At 48.1% G+C, this 17,714-nt stretch overlaps 1 pseudogene; it reads right to left on the bottom strand.

Annotated features, from left to right (window-relative positions):
- Nucleotides 1–9,251: 9,251 nt before the first annotated feature.
- LOC111546498 lies at nt 9,252–11,279 on the bottom strand (annotated as a pseudogene).
- Nucleotides 11,280–17,714: the final 6,435 nt, after the last annotated feature.

The raw sequence follows: 17,714 nt of genomic DNA on the forward strand, positions 1-17,714 counted from the left end.
ATCACCTACACCCCATCACCTATACCCCATCACACCCTGATCACCTATACCCTGATCACCAACAACCCATCACCTACACCTCAATCATCTTGACCCCCATCACCTATACCCCTTCACCTACACCCCATCACCTACACCCTATCATCTACACCCTGATCATCTACACCCCGGTCACCTATACCCCATCACTTACACCCTTATCACCTACACCTCGATCACCAACACCCCATCACCTACACCCCATCACCTACACCTTGATCATCTATACCCCATTACCTATACCCCAGTCTCCTACACCCCATCACCTACATCCTGATCACCTATACCCTGATCACCTACACCCCACCACCTACACCCCATTGTCTTTTTTGCCCACTTCCTGTCCCCTGGGCACCACCTGGGCCACTTCTTGGTCTAGGGAAACATCCAGATGAGGAGGCCCTTGTCTTATTTTCTGTCTCCCCGCTTCCTCCTCTCTTCCCTTTCCCCTCCCTCCTTTCCTTCCACCTTCTTCTCTCCTTCTCTCCCACACTGTGCGCCAGGCGTTATGCCAAGATCTGGACATTTTCAGTGACATATCCTATAGCTTGAGTCAACATTTCTCTTTCAATTCAGTGCTTTTGTTTCAGAAGAAAAGGAAACAAATGCTTTTTGGGCAGTGAGCTAGGTAGCCCTCACTGGGCAGATGTTTTCTGGAAGAATCCTCAGAGCGCCCCTGGGGTCACATCCCTGTTTCCATGAGTAGATGAGGCAACTGCAGAGGCTGTCCTCTGGCGGTCAGAGGCACAGGCCAGGAATCCTAAGTCTAGTTAGAACACCTCTATTTTCCCCCTCTCTCCTCACCCTCCCTTCAAAAAAGAAAGCAAAGGCCTCAGGCTGGACTGGGACCATGCAGAGGCAGGCATGAGACCGGGGCTGACTAGGGGGTCCTCATCCCTCCAGTGTTTGAACTGGCAAGTTTCAGGGACCATGGGGCCTTGCCCTGCCTCATCTGAAGTTCTGGGTTCCTGGGCTGAGGCTGTGGCACAAAACAGTCTAAATGTCCCCATTCAGGCAGCAGCAGCAGCAGCAGGGGTTGAAGCTGGCACTCAAGTGTGTCATAGGTGCAGCCTCCCAGGACAGCCAGCGCTGAGGCTCAACCCTGACTCCAGAGGGCAGAGTACTAACATTGTGTTCTCTCTTAGTACCTGCTGCCCAGGAAGGCACTGCTGGAAGGCAGTTGATTTGCTTTCTCCTTGGTTATCTGGGTCATGTAGACAACAAAAGTGAGCATTCTTAGAAAGGAATATCCAAATGACAGGCTGGGGCAGCTGGCCTGTGCCTGTTTTGCACAGGGAATTGTGAACCAGCTAACATTCTCTTTAGGGTCAGGTTTTTATTAAACAGAGCTCTTGGTTGCAAGGGACAGAAACCCAGTGTAAAACAAATTTAGCAGAAAAGAGAATGTAGTAGCTGAAAAGCCTAGGGTTGTTCCAGTTTCAGGGGTGGCCAGATCTGGTGCTTATGTGATGTCATCTTCTCCTACCTCCCTCTCCATCTTTTAGGTCAATTTCCCCCATAGTGACTTCTTTCTCAGGCAGGCGCAAATGGAGGCTGGATGGCCACCCACAGCTCTGGACTTCTGCCTCACAGTGCAGTCACTCAGTAGGAGGGTTTCTCTTTCAGGCTAAGATCTTGGGCAGATTTGGCTCTGGGACCCACCCTCAACTAATTACTGTGCCCTGGGAAATGTGTGGCTCTCTTAGCCCAGGCCTAAGCCCCTCCCTCCCCTAAACTGAGCGGAGAGAGCCCAGGTGAGCTACACCCCTGGTCTGGGAGCAGTGGGAAAGGGATTCTCCAGCAGAAAATCAGGACGCCACGGCCAGAAGAGGAAGTGGACGTTGGGCGGCTAGGCTAGTTAAGATAAGGCATGGCTGGGCCGGGTGCAGTGGCTCACACCTGTAATCCCAGCACTTTGGGAGGCAAAGGTGGGAGGATCAGTTGAGGTCAGGAGTTTGAAACCAGCCTGACCAACATGGTGAAACCCCATCTCTACTAAAACTACAAAAATCGGCTGGGTGTGGTGGTGGCATGTGCCTGTAATCCCAGCTACTCAGGAGGCTGAGGCACGAGAATCGCTTGAACCCGGGAGGCAGAGGTTGCAGTGAGCTGAGATGGTGCCACTGCACTCCAGCCTGGCGACAGAGCAAGACTTCAACTCTAAAACAAAACAAAGAAACAGATCAGGCATGGCTGCTGTAACAAAGATTCCCAACACACCTACGGCTTAAAGAGAGAGTGTTGTTTCTCACGTAGTTGTTCTGGGTTGGGAGTTCTCCATGCCATCACTTGAGGGCCCAGAGTTTTCCCTTGTGCTGGTCTGCCATGCCCTAAGATAATGCCATCATATGCGTGGTAGAAGCTGGCTTTCTGTGGGTCTCAGCTGATAGGAGAGTTGTCTTGAAGAAGCAAATCTTGAGTGTTGGGTGGAAGAACAGACAACTGATTGGAAAAACCTGCACTGAGGGTCTCATGCAGGCTGGTGGGCAGAGACACCTGGGGGTGACTTGGCAGAGAGCTCAACAATTTGGGCTCTTTTTAAGGCCCGGTCTCTCCTCTTTTAAATGTATTTTTAGTTCACCCAGAAGTCAATTCTGAGGCAAGGATTAAAGTTCAAGTGGATTGTTTAGGAAGCAAGCCCAGAAAGTATCTGCAGGGGATTGGGGAGGTGTGACAGGAAGAACAGTGCCCATGTGGGGAACAGAATCAAAGAAGTTACTGCTGTGGGTAACTGTGCTTAATTGTCCTGGGCCCTCTGGGAGGTAGTACAGCACATGTCTCCCAGTTATCCCACTGCAGATGCGTAGGACACTGTCCGCAACTTTCCATCCATCATTGGTTGAAGGCTGCTGACATTAAAGCCCTTCCAACTTGCCCTGGGCACTGGCCAAGCATGCTTCCTGTGCCAGGAAAATCTCCAGAGGTTAGCTGTAAGCAGCTTTCAGCACATAGACCTAAAAGCTGGCAAAACCCAGCGAGATGATGATTGTGTCTGGTACAGGTGTGGAAGGGTCACAGCCCCCACCTGAAGACACTGGCCTGGGTATGGCCCTTCCATTCCCGTTCCATAGGGAGAATTTAGTCACATTAACTAGAGGGGTGGAGAAAAGCAGGCGTCTCAGCCACAACACTTCTGTGCAGCAGAATGGGGATGGATTATGGTGGGTGACTGAAAGTCTTTACCATGGCAGGCAAAGCCAACTGACGTCCACTCTAGCCTTTTTTGCTCCCTCCTCCTCCCAACTCTATTTACCTGTCCTGCTCTCAGCCAGTTGCTTGGAAATCCAGCCAAAGTGCCCAAAATCATGACTTAGGGTTCTCAGACTGGCAGCCCTGGAGCCTTGGGTTTGAAGGTGCTGGGGATGGAGACCCATGGGCTATAACTTGTACCGAGTCCACCCAGCACTATCTGCTTTAGGTTTGCGTTAGTTCAGCACCGTGCGGATATGCTGACGCTTGGGCTAGTCAGAAGTGCCTACTGGTCTTTCATTTTGGAGAAAGGGATCTGTTTTCAATCAATGTGATTTATTGTGAATGTCTTAAGTTGGGTCCTAGAAGCGGAGTCTGAGACAAGGATTCTGGGGTAAGTGATTTATTGAGGGCGGCTCTCAGGAGAAATCAAGAAGGAGGTGAGGGAAGTGAGGGACAGCAGAGGAAGGAACTCAGCAAAGATACAGGGTCGGCTGACGTCCAGCCTCGGCCTGATTCCAGGCACCTCTGGAGTATGAATGGCACGACCAAAGTTGTCCCACCTTGCGGCAAGGGGGCCCGTCATCAGCTATGGGCTATCCCTGGTCAGGGAAGGCATAACCACTGAGCATTTCCAGTAACAGCAACTGTGGGCTGTTTAGTAGTCAGTGCTCTGAGCAGCTGCAGGCTGGCTCTCTAAAGCTCACCAAGCAGGGGAAGAGAGAAATCACAGGGACAGATTCTTAGGGGTGAAAAAGACTGAGGTCCACAGAATCTGGCTACTTCCCTTTGGAACATTTGCATTTTGATAAAGGACTTGCTTTTGGAGCTAAGGAGTGAATCACTTATTGCAAATTATGTGGCATTTTCAGAAGAAATACAATAATATATAAAAATGTACACAAAGGGAAGTCGTATCTGCAAATGCGTCCCTTATCTGCCAAGCCTATACCTTTGTAATTAACCACTGTTATTAGCTCCTCCTGTAACTTTCCTGTTTCTTTATCCATATATAAGCAAACATGAATGTGTGTATTCTTGCCATCCGCTGTTTCTTCTTCTTTTAGCATTTTAATTAGCAGATAGCGTACTATACATACTGTTTGGCACTTGCATTTTTCTTTTTTCTTTTTCTTTTTTTTAAATTTTAAATTTTAATTGTTGGTACATAGTAGGTATATATACATTTTTCTTTTAATAGTACATCTAGTAGTTCTTTCCAAAATAGTACAAAAAAGTGTTCTCATACAAAAAATTAGCCAGGCATGGTGGTGTGTACCTGTACTCCCAGCTACTCGGGAGGCTGAGGCAAGAGAATTGCTTGAACCTGGGAGGCAGAGGTTGCAGTGAGCCAAAATTCTGTCACTGCACTCCAGCCTGGGCGACAAAGTGGGACTCCATCTCAAACAAAACAAAACAAAAAAAAAAGTGTTCCTATTCTTCTTTACAGCTATCTGGTATTGTATTATATGGATGTGCCATAACTTAGGCTATCAGTCTTCTATTGATAGGCGGTAACATTATTCCCAATGTTTTGCTACTATGGAGAAGGCTATAATGAGTAACTTTATATATATGTCATTTCGTATAGGAGCAAATATATCTGTGGGATAAATTCCCAGAAATGCAATGGTTAGAGCTAACAATTTCATACAATTAAGGGTCATTTGTAGTTCCTTCTTCTGTGAACTGCCTAAATGCCCCTTTTTCCACTGGGGTGTTGGTCTTTTTCTCTGCCTAACTTCTAGGAGTTTTTTCAAAACATATCAGGAAGTTTGGCCCGTTATGATGTAAGCTGCTGGTTTTTATAATGTTGATGGATGTGGCCCAATTGCCCTACCCAGAGGCTGCACTGTTTGTGATGTGTGAGAGAATTGCCCTACCCAGAGGCTGCACTGTTTGTGATGTGTGGGAGTACCCGTGACCTCACCACCCTGCCAGTGTTGTCTTGCCATGCTTTGGGATGTTTGCCAATCTGATATGGAAGAAATCGTTTTTTGGTGTAGTTTTATTTTATATTTTTGTTATATTTGAGAGAGAGTGAATGTTTTTTCATATGATTAAGGGCCATTTGTACAGTCTATGTCCACAGATGCTCAAGTCCCTGATATAAAATGGTGTACTATTGGCTGGTTACCATGGCTCACACCTGTAATTCCAGCCCTTTGGGAGGCCAAGGCAGGCAGATCACTTGAGCTCAGGAGTTCAAGACCAGCCTGGGCAACATGGGAAAATCCTACCTCTACCAAAACGACAAAACATTTTTCAGGCTGGTGGCACAGGCCTGTAGTCCCAGCTACTCAGGAGGCTGAGGTGGGAGGATCACTTGAGCCTGGGAGACAGAGGTTGCAGTGAGCCGAGATCGCTCCACTATACTCCAGCCTGGGTGACAGAGTAAGACCCCATCTCAAAAAAAAAAAAAAAAAAAAGGTGTAGTATTTGCATATAACCTACACACATCCTTCCATATATATGTGTGTGTGTGTGTGTGTGTGTCCATATATATATATGGATATATAACTTCTAGAAGTTTGGGGGATCTTTTCAAAATATATCAGGAAGTTTGGCCCATTATGATGTAAGTTGCTGGTTTTTATAATGTTGATAGATATGACCCAATTATATATATATATATACACACACACACACATATATATACACACACACATATATACACACACACACATATACACACACACACATATATGTGTGTGTTTTTAAAGATGAGGTCTCACTATGTGGCCCAGGCTTGTCTCAAACTCCTGAATTCAAGTGATCCTCTCGCCCCAGCCTCCCAAAGTGCTAGGATTACAAGCATAAGCCACCACACCCAGCCCTTCCATGTACTTTAAATCATCTCTAGATTACTTACAACACCTAATACTATGTAAATGCTATATATAGTAGTTATGCTTTATTGTTTTTTATTTGTATTATTTTTATTAGGTTTTTTTTCCTTCTTTTTTTTTTTTTTTTTAATTTTTTGAGACAGGGTCTCATTCTGTTGTCCAGGCTGGAGTGTAGTGGCACAATCTCGGCTCACTGCAGCCTTGACCTCCCAGGCTCAGGTGATCTTCCTACCTCAGCCTCCTGAGAAGTTGGGACTACAGGCGTGTGCCATTATGCCCAGTTAATATTTTGTATAGACAGGGTCTCACTATGTTTCCCAGGCTGGTCTCAAGCAGTCCTCTGACCTTGGCTTCCCAAAGTGCTAGGGTTACAGGCATGAGCCACTGCTCCTGGCCCCAAATATTTTCAACCTGTGGTTGGTTGAATCCACAATGTAGAACTCTTGGATACACAGGGCTGACTTTATAGTCCCGTTTTCTGTGAACTGCCTGCCTGAATGTCCATTTTCCCACTGGGTTTCTGCCTAGCTTGATCTTTTTTTTCTGCCTAATATCCAGAAGTTTTTTGTTTCTTTGGTTTTTTTGTTTTTGTTTTTGTTTTGAGACGGAGTCTCACTCTGTCGCCCAGGCTGGAGTGCAATGGTGTGGTCTTGGCTCACTGCAACCTCCGCCTCCCAGGTTCAAGCACTTCTCCTGCCTCAGCCTCCCGAGTAGCTGAGATTACAGGCACTCACCAGCACGCCTGGCTAATTTTTGTATTTTTAGTGGAGACGGAGTTTCACCCTGTTAGCCAGGCTGGTCTCAAACTCCTGACCTCATGATCCGCCCCCCTCGGCCTCCCAAAGTGCTGGGATTACAGGCGTGAGCCACTGCGCCTGGCCTGATTTTGCTCATTCTGCTTTGTTGTTGCTATTGTTTTCGTGACCAAGCAGAAGTTTTTGATTTTTATGTACTTTGAGTTGATCCATTTTTTCTTCCTTCCTTCCTTCCTTTCTTTTCTTTTCTTTTCTTTTCTTTTTTTTCAGTAGAGATGAGGTCTTGCTATGTTGCCCAGGTTGGTCTCGAACTCCTGAGCTGAAGCAGTCGGCCTGCCTCGGCCTCCCAAAGTGCTGGGGTGACAGGTGTGAGCCACCGCACCCGGCCCATCTTTTTCTTTAATGGCTGCTGGAGACTGAGTCGTAGCTAGAAAGGCTTTCCTACTCCAAGGCGACATCAGAATGCTACGGGGCTTTTTTCTAGGACTTGAATGGCTTCATTTTACCATGTATAAATCTTTGATCCGCTTGGACTATTTCCTGGTGTATAGTGGGAGGTATGGATCCAACTTTATCATTTTCCAGATGGCTGACAAGAGATATTTTTTAGCAGGGAGCTGGTCCAAAACACACCAGAGAACACTTTCTTCAGGAAAAGGTCACATGCCTCAGCAGAAGGTGTTGCGAATTATAGTAAGGAGCAGTTTTCTTTAATTAGCAGTTTTATTTAATTCATTTGTTCAACAAATATTTTTCAAGTGCCCACTGTGTGCTAGGTACTTTTCTAGATACTGAGGCTAGAAAAAATAGACAAAAGTTTCTGCCTTCAAGGAACTCACGTTCTCTTGGTGGGGGGTGTGGGTAGACAATAGAGAAGCAAGTAAATACACATTATGTTAGACACTATAGAGAAAAATTAAATGAGGTGTTCTGGTTACTATGGCTGTGGAACTAAATGGGCCCAAACTTATGGATTCTGTGGGTGAAAGATTTGGACAGGGCCTAGCATAGGGGCACAGAGCAGCTTTCCCTGCCCCACCATGGCTGGGACCTCAGCTGAAAGACTCAAAGGCCGGGGCCTGGGCTTCATCTGAAGGCCTGTTCTCTCGTGCACCTGGTAGTCCATGCTGGTGGTTGGCTGGGGGCCTCGATTCCTCTCCGCACGGACCTCTCCTTATGGTCTCCTCTCTGTGTGGGCTGGTTTGGGCTCCGAGGACATAGTAGGTTCCAAAGGTGAAGGTCCTAAGAGGAAGAGTCAGGTGGAGGCTGTGTCACAGATCAAGAGCTGGCCTCAAAAGTCCTGCAGCATTGCTTCTGTCACAGTCTGCTTATTAGAAGCCAGTTACGAAAGGCTGGTCCATATTCATGGGGAGAGAAAGAAAACTCTCCTGGCCAGGTGTGGTGGCTCACGCCTGCAATCCCAGCACTTTGGGAGGCCGAGGCAGGTGGAGGCTTGAGGCCAGGATTCGAGACCAGCCTGGCCAACATGGTGAAACCCCATCTCTACTAAAAATACAAAACTTAGCTGGGTGTGGTGGTATGTGCCTGTAATCCCAGCTACTCAGAAGGCTGAGGCATGAGAATTGCTTGAACCAGAAGGTGGAGGTTGCAGTGAGCTGAGATTGCACCACTGCACTCCAACCTGGGCAACAGAGCGAGACCCTGTCTCAAGAAAAGAAGAAGAAAAGAAAACTCTCTTGATGGGAGGAGTGGTTCTAGAAGAGCTTGTGGGAACATACGTAACTATAGCCATTGTTAGAAAATTTAATTTACTACGTAAGAGGAGAGCTGGGATGAGGTGGAGGTGATGTTGATAGAGATTGGTGTCATTTTGTTTCAATTTTTTGATACAGGTCTTGGTCTGTTGCCCAAGCTGGAGTGCAGTGGTGCAAACATGGCTCAGTGCAGCTTTGAACTCCTGGGCTCAGAGGATCCTCCTGCCTCAGCCTCCCGAGTGGCTAGAACTACAGCTATGCACCACATTGCCCAGTTAATTTGTATGTATTTTTGGAGAGATGGGGTCTTGATATGTTGCCCAGACTGGTCTTGAATTCTTGGCCTCAGGCAATCCTCTTGCCACAGCCTCACAAAGTGCTGTGATTACAGTCATGGGCTGCTGCCCCCGGCTGATGTCATTTTTGTTGTTGTTAGAACAACTCGGGAAAATAAAATTCCTGTATACTGTTGGACAACATTGTTTCACACATACCTCAAATAGGCAATAAATAAATAAATAAATAAATAAATAAATAAACAAACAAACAAACAGCAACTCCACAGACGAAAAAGAAGAAATCATTTATCTTTGGCCCTTTTAACCATCTCATACAAACCAACTACTTACAGTACAGCCAAGTACATACACAAAAAAGTTATTGGAGTGCTTGGAATAAGACTGGTTTTCTGTTGTCGTTTTTGCTTTTCTTATAAGGTTTTGTTTTTTGTCCTTTGAGATTATAACGAACACGGTCACACCACAAGTGAAGTTAGAAGCAGGACAGAGAACACTCTGAAGGCTGGTTTGGTCATCTGAGATCATTGAAAATGGTTGACCCTAACAATATATACAAAAATACAAAATGTAAATTAAAAAATACAGACAAATTTCCTTTTTAAAGTATTTTTAAGGAAAAAAGCAGGGTCTTGGGAAGTTTTGGTTCTTTTTTCCTCCCCTGTTGCAAATTCTCATGGTTTGGGTTGGGTGGTGGAGAGCACATGTCATCTGTGGGTGGCACTGCCCACGGTGGGTGGGTGGACGGGCCTCCATACACAAAGGTGACCATATGTAGATTCTGAGACGGGAAGTGGAGGGTGAATAGCTTACCCTCCTAACGTTTCCTTTCTTGCTGTCTAGTCATCCTCGTCAGTCTTCTGCTTTTTGGTATCGGCATCATCATCCTCATCATCTTCAGCTGCCCGCTTACCCTGGCAGACTCAGTGTCCTTGTCTTCATCTCCATCCCCTTCCTCACCATCAATTTCTTCTTCCTCCTCCTTTTCCTCCTCACCTCTTCCTCTTCTTCATCTACTTCATTGTCAGCCTCCAGCTCCCCATTTTCCTCATTAGCATCCCCGTTAGCAGGGGCGTCTCTTCCGTTTTCTTCCTCTCCCCCAACTTCCTTCTTCTCCTTTAAGTTCTTGGTGGTGATTTCTGAGCTGGTGTCTACGGCTGTGTCTGATATGGTGGGGCACCCTGGTGATCCGATGCGGGGGATTAAAAAGAAAGTGAGAGTTCAGGGACTCTGGCGATAAAGTGGCCAGAGTCCGTGGCGGCAAAGGTGGCTGCGGCGAGCAAGGAGCTGGACAAGGAACGATGTAAAGATGGCTTTTCAGAGCAGCCAGTGGGTGGTGTCATTTTTTTTATACGGGAGTCAGGGACATGTGACCCGAAAGGAGTGAAAGAGGAAGCCCTGTCGTTATGTGGGAAGCATTCCAGACAGAGGGAAGAGCAAAGTCAAAGGCCAGGCAGAAGTGGGAGTGCGCTTGACTTACCTGGAGAGTGTGAGGACTGGTGTAGCTTACGTGGAGTGAGAAGAGACAGGGAATGTGTGGATGAGATCAGAGGTGTTGCAGGGAACAGATTGCTGCTGTAGGCCATTTTGAAGACTTCAGCTTTTCTTCTGAACGGTCAAGTATTTTCAGCAGAGGAGTAACACGATCTCACTTATTTTTAACGGGCTTACTCTGGCGGCTGTGAAAACAGATTTGGGGGTAAGAGGCAAGTCTAGAAGTGGGGGATCAACTAGGAGGCCATTGCAGAGATACAGGCAGGACACGATGAATGCTTGGACCAGGATGACAGTGGAGGAGGTAAGAAATGACCGGATGCTGGATATGTCTCTTAAAATAGAGCTAACTGGATTTGCTCATGGATTGGGGGTGGGTTAATGGATAGACCGTACATCTTATTTGTCTGGGGAAGTTCAGGTTTATATAATGAATTATATAGTCACTCTAGTACTGAGAATAAGAGAGGAGCCAAGAATGACTCCAGACCCGCATGGTGGCTCACACCAGGACTCCCAGCACTTTGGGAGGCCAAGGCAGGAGGATTGCTTGAGGCCGGGAATTTGAGACCAGCCTGTGCAATATAGCAAGACCTCATCTCTACAAAATAGTTTTAAAATTAGCCAAGCACCTGGCACTAACCTGTAGTCCCAGCTACTTGGGAGGCTGAGGCTGTAGGATCGCTTGAGCCCTGGAGTTCGAGTCTAGCCTGGGCAACATAAAGAAAAGAAAAGAAAAGAAATAAAAGTATTGTAAGCATCGTTACAAATATCGCCTGTTGCCGGGTGGTTTGCTGGCACAGCTTGAGAGCTGCTGAGGCCCACGGGCTGGCTTGTCCCTGCCGTGCAGCCCTAGATGGCTCTGCTCAGAAACATCGCCCCGCTGACCCTACCACATTTGCATTATGAGTTTTCTGTCCTCCCCTTACTGACAGCTGGCATTTTCCTTCTTGTCCCAGGCCTCTCCTCCTTTAATCCAGGGCTCACCAGGCTATGACTGCTTGATAACTGACTTATCGAGTATACCAGGATCATAGGTGAATGAGGGTCTGTCCTGTGACGTCAGTCATGGCGTGGGCTACTTTGAAGGCTTTTTTTTTCTTCTTCATTTTCCCTGGATAATTGCTTACTTGAAAGCAACTTTTGGATAAGTTGAGTGGAACTATAAAAATTATTTTGTTGGCCAGGCACAGTGGCTCACGCCTGTAATCTCAGCACTTTGGGAGGCCGAGGCGGGTGGATCACGAGGTCAGGAGATTGAGACCATCCTGGCTAACACAGTGAAACCCTGTCCCTGTTAAAAATACAAAAATTAGCTGGGCGTGGTAGCGGGGTCCTGTAGTCCCAGCTACTCGGGAGGCTGAGGCAGGAGAATGGCGTGAATCCAGCAGGCGGAGCTTGCAGTGAGCCGAGATCAGGCCACTGCACTCCAGCCTGGACGACAGAGCGAGACTCTGTCTCTTAAAAAAAAAGATAAAAAAATTATTTTGTTGTTGCATTAATTCAGTCATGCAGTTGTTGCTAGAGGCCCTACATAGCTTTAGCACCAGCTGGGGTTACAGAGATGGGCTGGTTAGTTCATTGGTACAACAAATACTATTTAATGGTTGTGAGCCTATGGATGAAACAGACAGACATCCCTGTCTGTTTCAAGTTTACATTCTAGAGGGAGAGGGTAAACAAGACAGTAGGGACATCAGCAAAATATCAGGCATGCAGTGGTGCCGAGCGCCACAGAGAGACCATTAGGCAGAGAGGCAGCTGGAGGGTGCTGCAGTTGAAACAGGGCTATTCTGGGCAGCATGCAAATCTGGCAGTGGGGACGGGGCAGGGATCTGTCCCCAGCTTCGGAAGCCACCAGTTGTGAATCAAGGCAGGTCCAGTGCTTCTCATCCCACTAGGAATAACTCCTGAATCCCTCTCCGTGGCCTGTGGCCGGGACAGTCTTGCCCCTGGCTGCCTCCTGGCCTCGTCGCTTATCTCTCCTCTCTGCTGTTCAGCTCCCGCCACAGTGGCCTGTTTCTTTCCTCGCTGCTCCCGCAGCACAGCCCTGACTCAGCGGCCTTTGCGTGTCCCCTCAGCGCTGCAGGGCCCACTCCTTCCTCTGTCCTGGTCTCTGCTCAACCGGCACACGGTCAGGGAGGCCTGGGTGGTTAGCCCTCAAGGAGCCAGGCCTCCCAGCACCCCTCCCTTGTGTAGCCTCCTCCCACACGGGATCTCAGCCGGTACTTGCTTCAACTAACAGGACGTGGCAGGCGTGATGCCCTGCCAATTCCAGGCCTAAGCCTTGACACAGCCTGGCAGCTTCTGCTTCTGAATTTCAAGAACCCTGAGCTATCCTATAAAGAAGGCTGGCTGCCTTGCTGGAAAGGTCACATGGAGAGACCATGTGAGAGGCCACATAGACAGGCGTCATGGAGCGAGAAAGGTGTTGAGACCACCTGGAGAGGGAACCCAGTTGACCAAACACCCCCACTGAGCCCAACCCCCCAGCCATCCCTGCCAGGACACCAAACATGTCAGTGAGCCATCCCAGAGTTCCAGCCTGGCCAAGCACAGTGGACTGTTGCTGCAGAGAAAATCTGCATAGAATAAAAGAACCCCCAAGCTGAGCCCAGTTAGTCCACAAAATCAAGAGAGATAAGCAAATGATTGTCGTTTTGAATCACCTAGTCTTGAGGTGGCTTAGCATGCACCAAGAAGAGATGACTGGAACGCCTTCCCTGGCCACCCAAACTCAAATTGCATTTTCTTTCCTCTGCTTTTCTCCTCCTCCTCCTCCTCCTCCTCCTTCTTCTTCCTCTTCTTTTTTTTTGAGACAGGATCTGGCTCTGTTGCCCAGGCTGGAGTGCAATGGTACAATATTGGCTCACTGCAACCTCCACCTCCTAGGTTCAAACCATTCGCCTGCCTCACTCTCCCAAATAGTTGTGACTACAGGTGTCCGCCACCACACCCGGCTAATTTTTATAGTTTTAGTAGAGACAGGGTTTTGCCGTGTTGGCCAGGCTGGTCTCGAACTCCTGACCTCAGGTGATCCACCTGCCTTGGGCTCCCAAAGTGCTAGGATTATAGGTGTGAGCCACCACACCTGGCCCCTGTGCTTTTCTTCACACTTAAAGTCTCCTGACATTTGTACATGTATTTGTTTACTGTCCAGTCCTCCCACTGCTCTGTAATCTCGATGAGGTGGGGAATTTTGTTGAATTTGCTCACTGCTTTCTTCCTGGAGCTCAAGACAGTGCCTAGATCAACACAGGCACTCAATAAACACTTGTAGAATGAATGTATAAGTATCCATGGCAGGCGTGGTGGCTCACACCTATAATCTCAGCACTTTTGGAGGGCAAAGCGGGTGGATCATTTGAGCCCAGGAGTATGAGAACAGCCTGGGCAACATAGGGAGACCTTCTCTCTAAAAGAAAAGAAAAAAAAAAAAAGGCCAGGCATGGTGGCTCACACGTGTAATCCCAGCACTTTGGGAGACAGAGGCGGGCAGATCACAAGGTCAGGAGTTCGAGACCATCCTGCCTAACATGGTGAATCCCCATCTCTACTAAAAATACAAAAAAATTAGCTGAGCGTGGTGGCTGGCACCTATAGTCCCAGCTATTCTGGAGGCTGAGGCAGGAGAATGGTGTGAACCTGGGAGGTGGAGCTTGCAGTGAGCCAAGATGGCACCACTGCACTCCAGTCTTCCAGCCTGGGCAACAGAGCAAGACTCCATATCAAAAAAAAAAAAAAAAAAGTTCGAGACCACCCTGGCCAACAGAGTGAAACCCCATCTCTACTAAAAATACAAAAGATTAGCTGGGCATGGTGGCGCAAGCCTGTAATCCCAGCTGGTTTGGGGAGGCTGAGACAGGAGAATCGCTTGAACTGGGGAGGCAGAGGTTGCAGTGAGCTGAAATCAACCCATTGCACTGCAGCCTGGGTGACAGAGCGAGACTTCATCTCAAAAAAGAGAAAAAAAAATTTAAATAATAAATAAATATCCAGTCTTCTAAGATCCAAACAGTCCTGCTTTTAGAATGACCCCTTTTCTCTGAGAAAGCAAAACAGAACAAAACACCCAATCGCCAGCTCATAAGGGCACACACTGTTCTGTGAGGTACATCCTGCAACTGGCCTCAGGCATGAAAATCCACACATTTTTCTTGAACTGCACCATGGAAGATTGATTGGAAAATGAACTGATAAACATTTAAAAATAAACGACTTTAAACAAACTGAGTTCTATGTTTGACAATCGCCTCTGTTCTGGGAGGAAGGGGTGAAGAGCACCCAGGGTGGAGGGCCCTGCTCCAGCTGCCCTCGAGTCCCAGGGCTCCCCCCTGCAGCCTTTGCCACCTACCAATTCCCCCTCGAGAGGCCTCCTGAGCTCTGGGAGTCCGGCCTTCTACGCAAAGGGGCAGATTTGTGTGGCCACCACCGTCCACACAGTTGCTATTTTGGTTCTCTCCCTTGTTCTGTCAGCCTGACATTTCCCCAGCCGATTCCAAGCCCAGTGTACCATTTTAGCTGACGTGGGTGAGCGTTTCGTGGGGACAGCAGATGGATGGAATGACAAATAGCAGGATGGTGGGGACAGCTGAGAAGTGCTTTTTCCTGTGTCGGATCTGTTGGCTGTGCACGTGCCCCGACGTAGTCTAGACACACTGTGGGGGCAGCGCGTGTGCCAGGGCCCAGCCGGCGCGGGCTTCCATTTCTTTCTTTGCTGCTAATCATGCCCCTCCACACAGCCAATCAGCCAACTAGCCAGCTGTCTCGGTTTGAGCTCCACCAGAAGCAGACCCCAAGATAGTAGTTTCTTTGACCCAGGAAGTGTGAGACGGTAGAGGGGAAGTGAGACTGGAAGAGAAGGAGGAGTGGTTATGAGCAGTCACTGCTGTGGACAGCCAGGGCTCAGTGCTGCTGGGTCCGGCCAGGTGACTGTGCAGAAACTGCCCCAGGGTTGTCCCGTGCTGGGCTATTCATCCACTAACTGCTTAAGTGTTGCCCCAGGGTGTTAACTCCATGGAACTTTGGCCTGACCTGCACCCAGACAAAACCCGCAGGCAGAAATTCTCAGGTTCTTAGTAAGAAGCCATCATCTGGAATAGCAAGTGCTGAAGGTATGGTCATTTGTAACATTGACCTGTGCATCTGCCACATACCAGGCACTGAGTTAGACCAGCGGTAGAGGAAACATAAAATGGGAGGTTTAGGCCGGGCACCATGGCTCATGCATGTAATCCTAACACTTTGGAAGGCTGAGTCGAGTGGATCATTTGAGATCAAAAGTTCGAGACCAGCCTGGGCAACATTGCAAGACCCCTGTCTCTACAAAAAATGTTAAAATCAGCCAGGCATGGTAGCACATGCCTATAGTCCCAGCTACTTGGGAGGCTGAGGTGGGAGGATCACTAGCATCCAGGAGTTCAATGCTGCAGTGAGCCATGTTGGCGCCATTGCACTACAGCCTGGGCAACAGAGCAAGACACTGTCTCAAAAAAATAAAATAATAATAATAATGATAATAAAAAAGTTGGAGGCTTGCCCATTGTCTAGTGGGGAGATGGATACGAAAGCAGATATGGTGAATACCTTGGCAGAGGCCCGTGTCAAATGCAACAGGAGGCAGAACAACCACGGAGCATTCCTGGGAAGCTTCACAGCGCAGGGAACATGAGCTGGGTCTTGCGAGCCAGACTTGAGTTCAGGGTTACGTAAGTGTAGTTCACAGTTCACAGTCTCTCCACACATATGGTGGCTGCCTTCCATGATGGGACAGCTGGGACTCCCTGTCAGTTAGAAGTTCTTGGAATTCCTAACCAGGGAGCTGTTTCTTGAGCATTCAGCAAAGGAACCTACCAAAGGAAGGGGCAGAGGTCTCTCCATCAATTCCGTGTCCTGGGGTGACACCTGAGCTGCCATGCAGGGAGTGAGGCCTGCCTGGTCATCCTGGTGACAAGCTGGAGGTCCTGGAGCTGGAAGGCATTGGAGAGGCCACCAGTCCTCTCATCTCTTGGCTGGCTCCTTGATTTTAGAGGCCCCCATGGATGGGGGGGGGATGCCATGCTGGAGTGCAATGGTGCTATCTCAGCCCATCGCAACCTCCACCTCCCAGGTTCAAATTGCCATTTGTTCCCCTGGTTAATGAGCTGGTGCCTATTAACCAGCTCATTAGCTGGTTCCTCACAGCTCACCTCTTCGTGCCTAGCCTCGGAATAGCCTTACAATCTGCTCTATTTATTCAGCATTTTACAGACTCTAAGGCCTTATGACATGTGGCTCACAATTGGTTCTTACAGGGACTCTGTGAGGCAGGCAAGCTGTCATTGACTTCATTTTTCTTGAGAATCCCCAGGCCTCCAAATGTCAACAGGTGAGTTCACAGTTACACAGCTAGGAGGTGGAAAGTCCCTGAGCCACACCAGGTCTTTGCCCCATGTCCTATACGTGTCTCGAGCTTCGTGAAGGGGAAAGTTGTTAAACAGGCAATTTTCTCCCTCTTGTTTCTGGTCTAGCCTCAGTGTTTCCTAAATGACTTGAAAACATTTTATGTACTGCTCTGTGCTGCTCTAAGTAACACCAGCATACACTGTAAAAAGTTTATCCGTTTTCCATATTTCTGATTATATTTGGAAGAAAATCTCTGTAGATCATACAGCTTTTGCCACCGGCTTTTTGCTTGGATATCTTCTTTTTATAAAAGAGAGAGCAGCCCTCAGATTCTGCTTTTGTAAAGCAGAAGTGAGTTAGAATTAATAGCCCCAGTTTGTTGTTGTTTTTGAAACAGAGTCTCGCTCTGTTGCCCGGGCTGGAATGCAGTGGTGCGATCTTTGCTCACTGCAACCTCCACCTCCCGGGTTCAAGCAATTCTTGTGCCTCAGCCTCCCAAGTAGCTGGGATTACAGGCATGTGCCACCACGCCCGACTAATTTTTGTATTTTTAGTGGAGACCATGTTGACCAGGCTGGTCTGAAACTCCTGATGTCAAGTGATCCACCCACCTCAGCCTCCCAAATTGCTGGGATTACAGTTGAGCCACTGCACCTAGCTTTGTTTGTTTGTTTGTTTGTTTTTGAGATGGAGTCTTGCTCCATTGCCCAAGGTGGAGTGTGGTGGTGTGATCTCGGCTCACTGCAACCTCCACCTCCTGGATTCAAATGATTCTCCTGCCTCAGCCTCCAGAGTAGCTGGGATTACAGGCGTATGCCACCACACCTGGCTGATTTTTGTATTTCTAGTAGAGACAGAGTTTCACCATGTTGGCCAGGCTGGTCTCGAAATCTTGACCTCAGGTGATCCACCTGCCTCGGCCTCCCAAAGTGCTGGGATTACAGGTGTGAGCCACTGCGCCCAGCCGGTTTTTTGTTTTGTTTTGTTTTTTTA

The sequence above is a fragment of the Piliocolobus tephrosceles genome, chromosome 20 (assembly GCF_002776525.5).
Source record: "Piliocolobus tephrosceles isolate RC106 chromosome 20, ASM277652v3, whole genome shotgun sequence".
Classification (NCBI taxonomy): Eukaryota; Metazoa; Chordata; class Mammalia; order Primates; family Cercopithecidae; genus Piliocolobus; species Piliocolobus tephrosceles.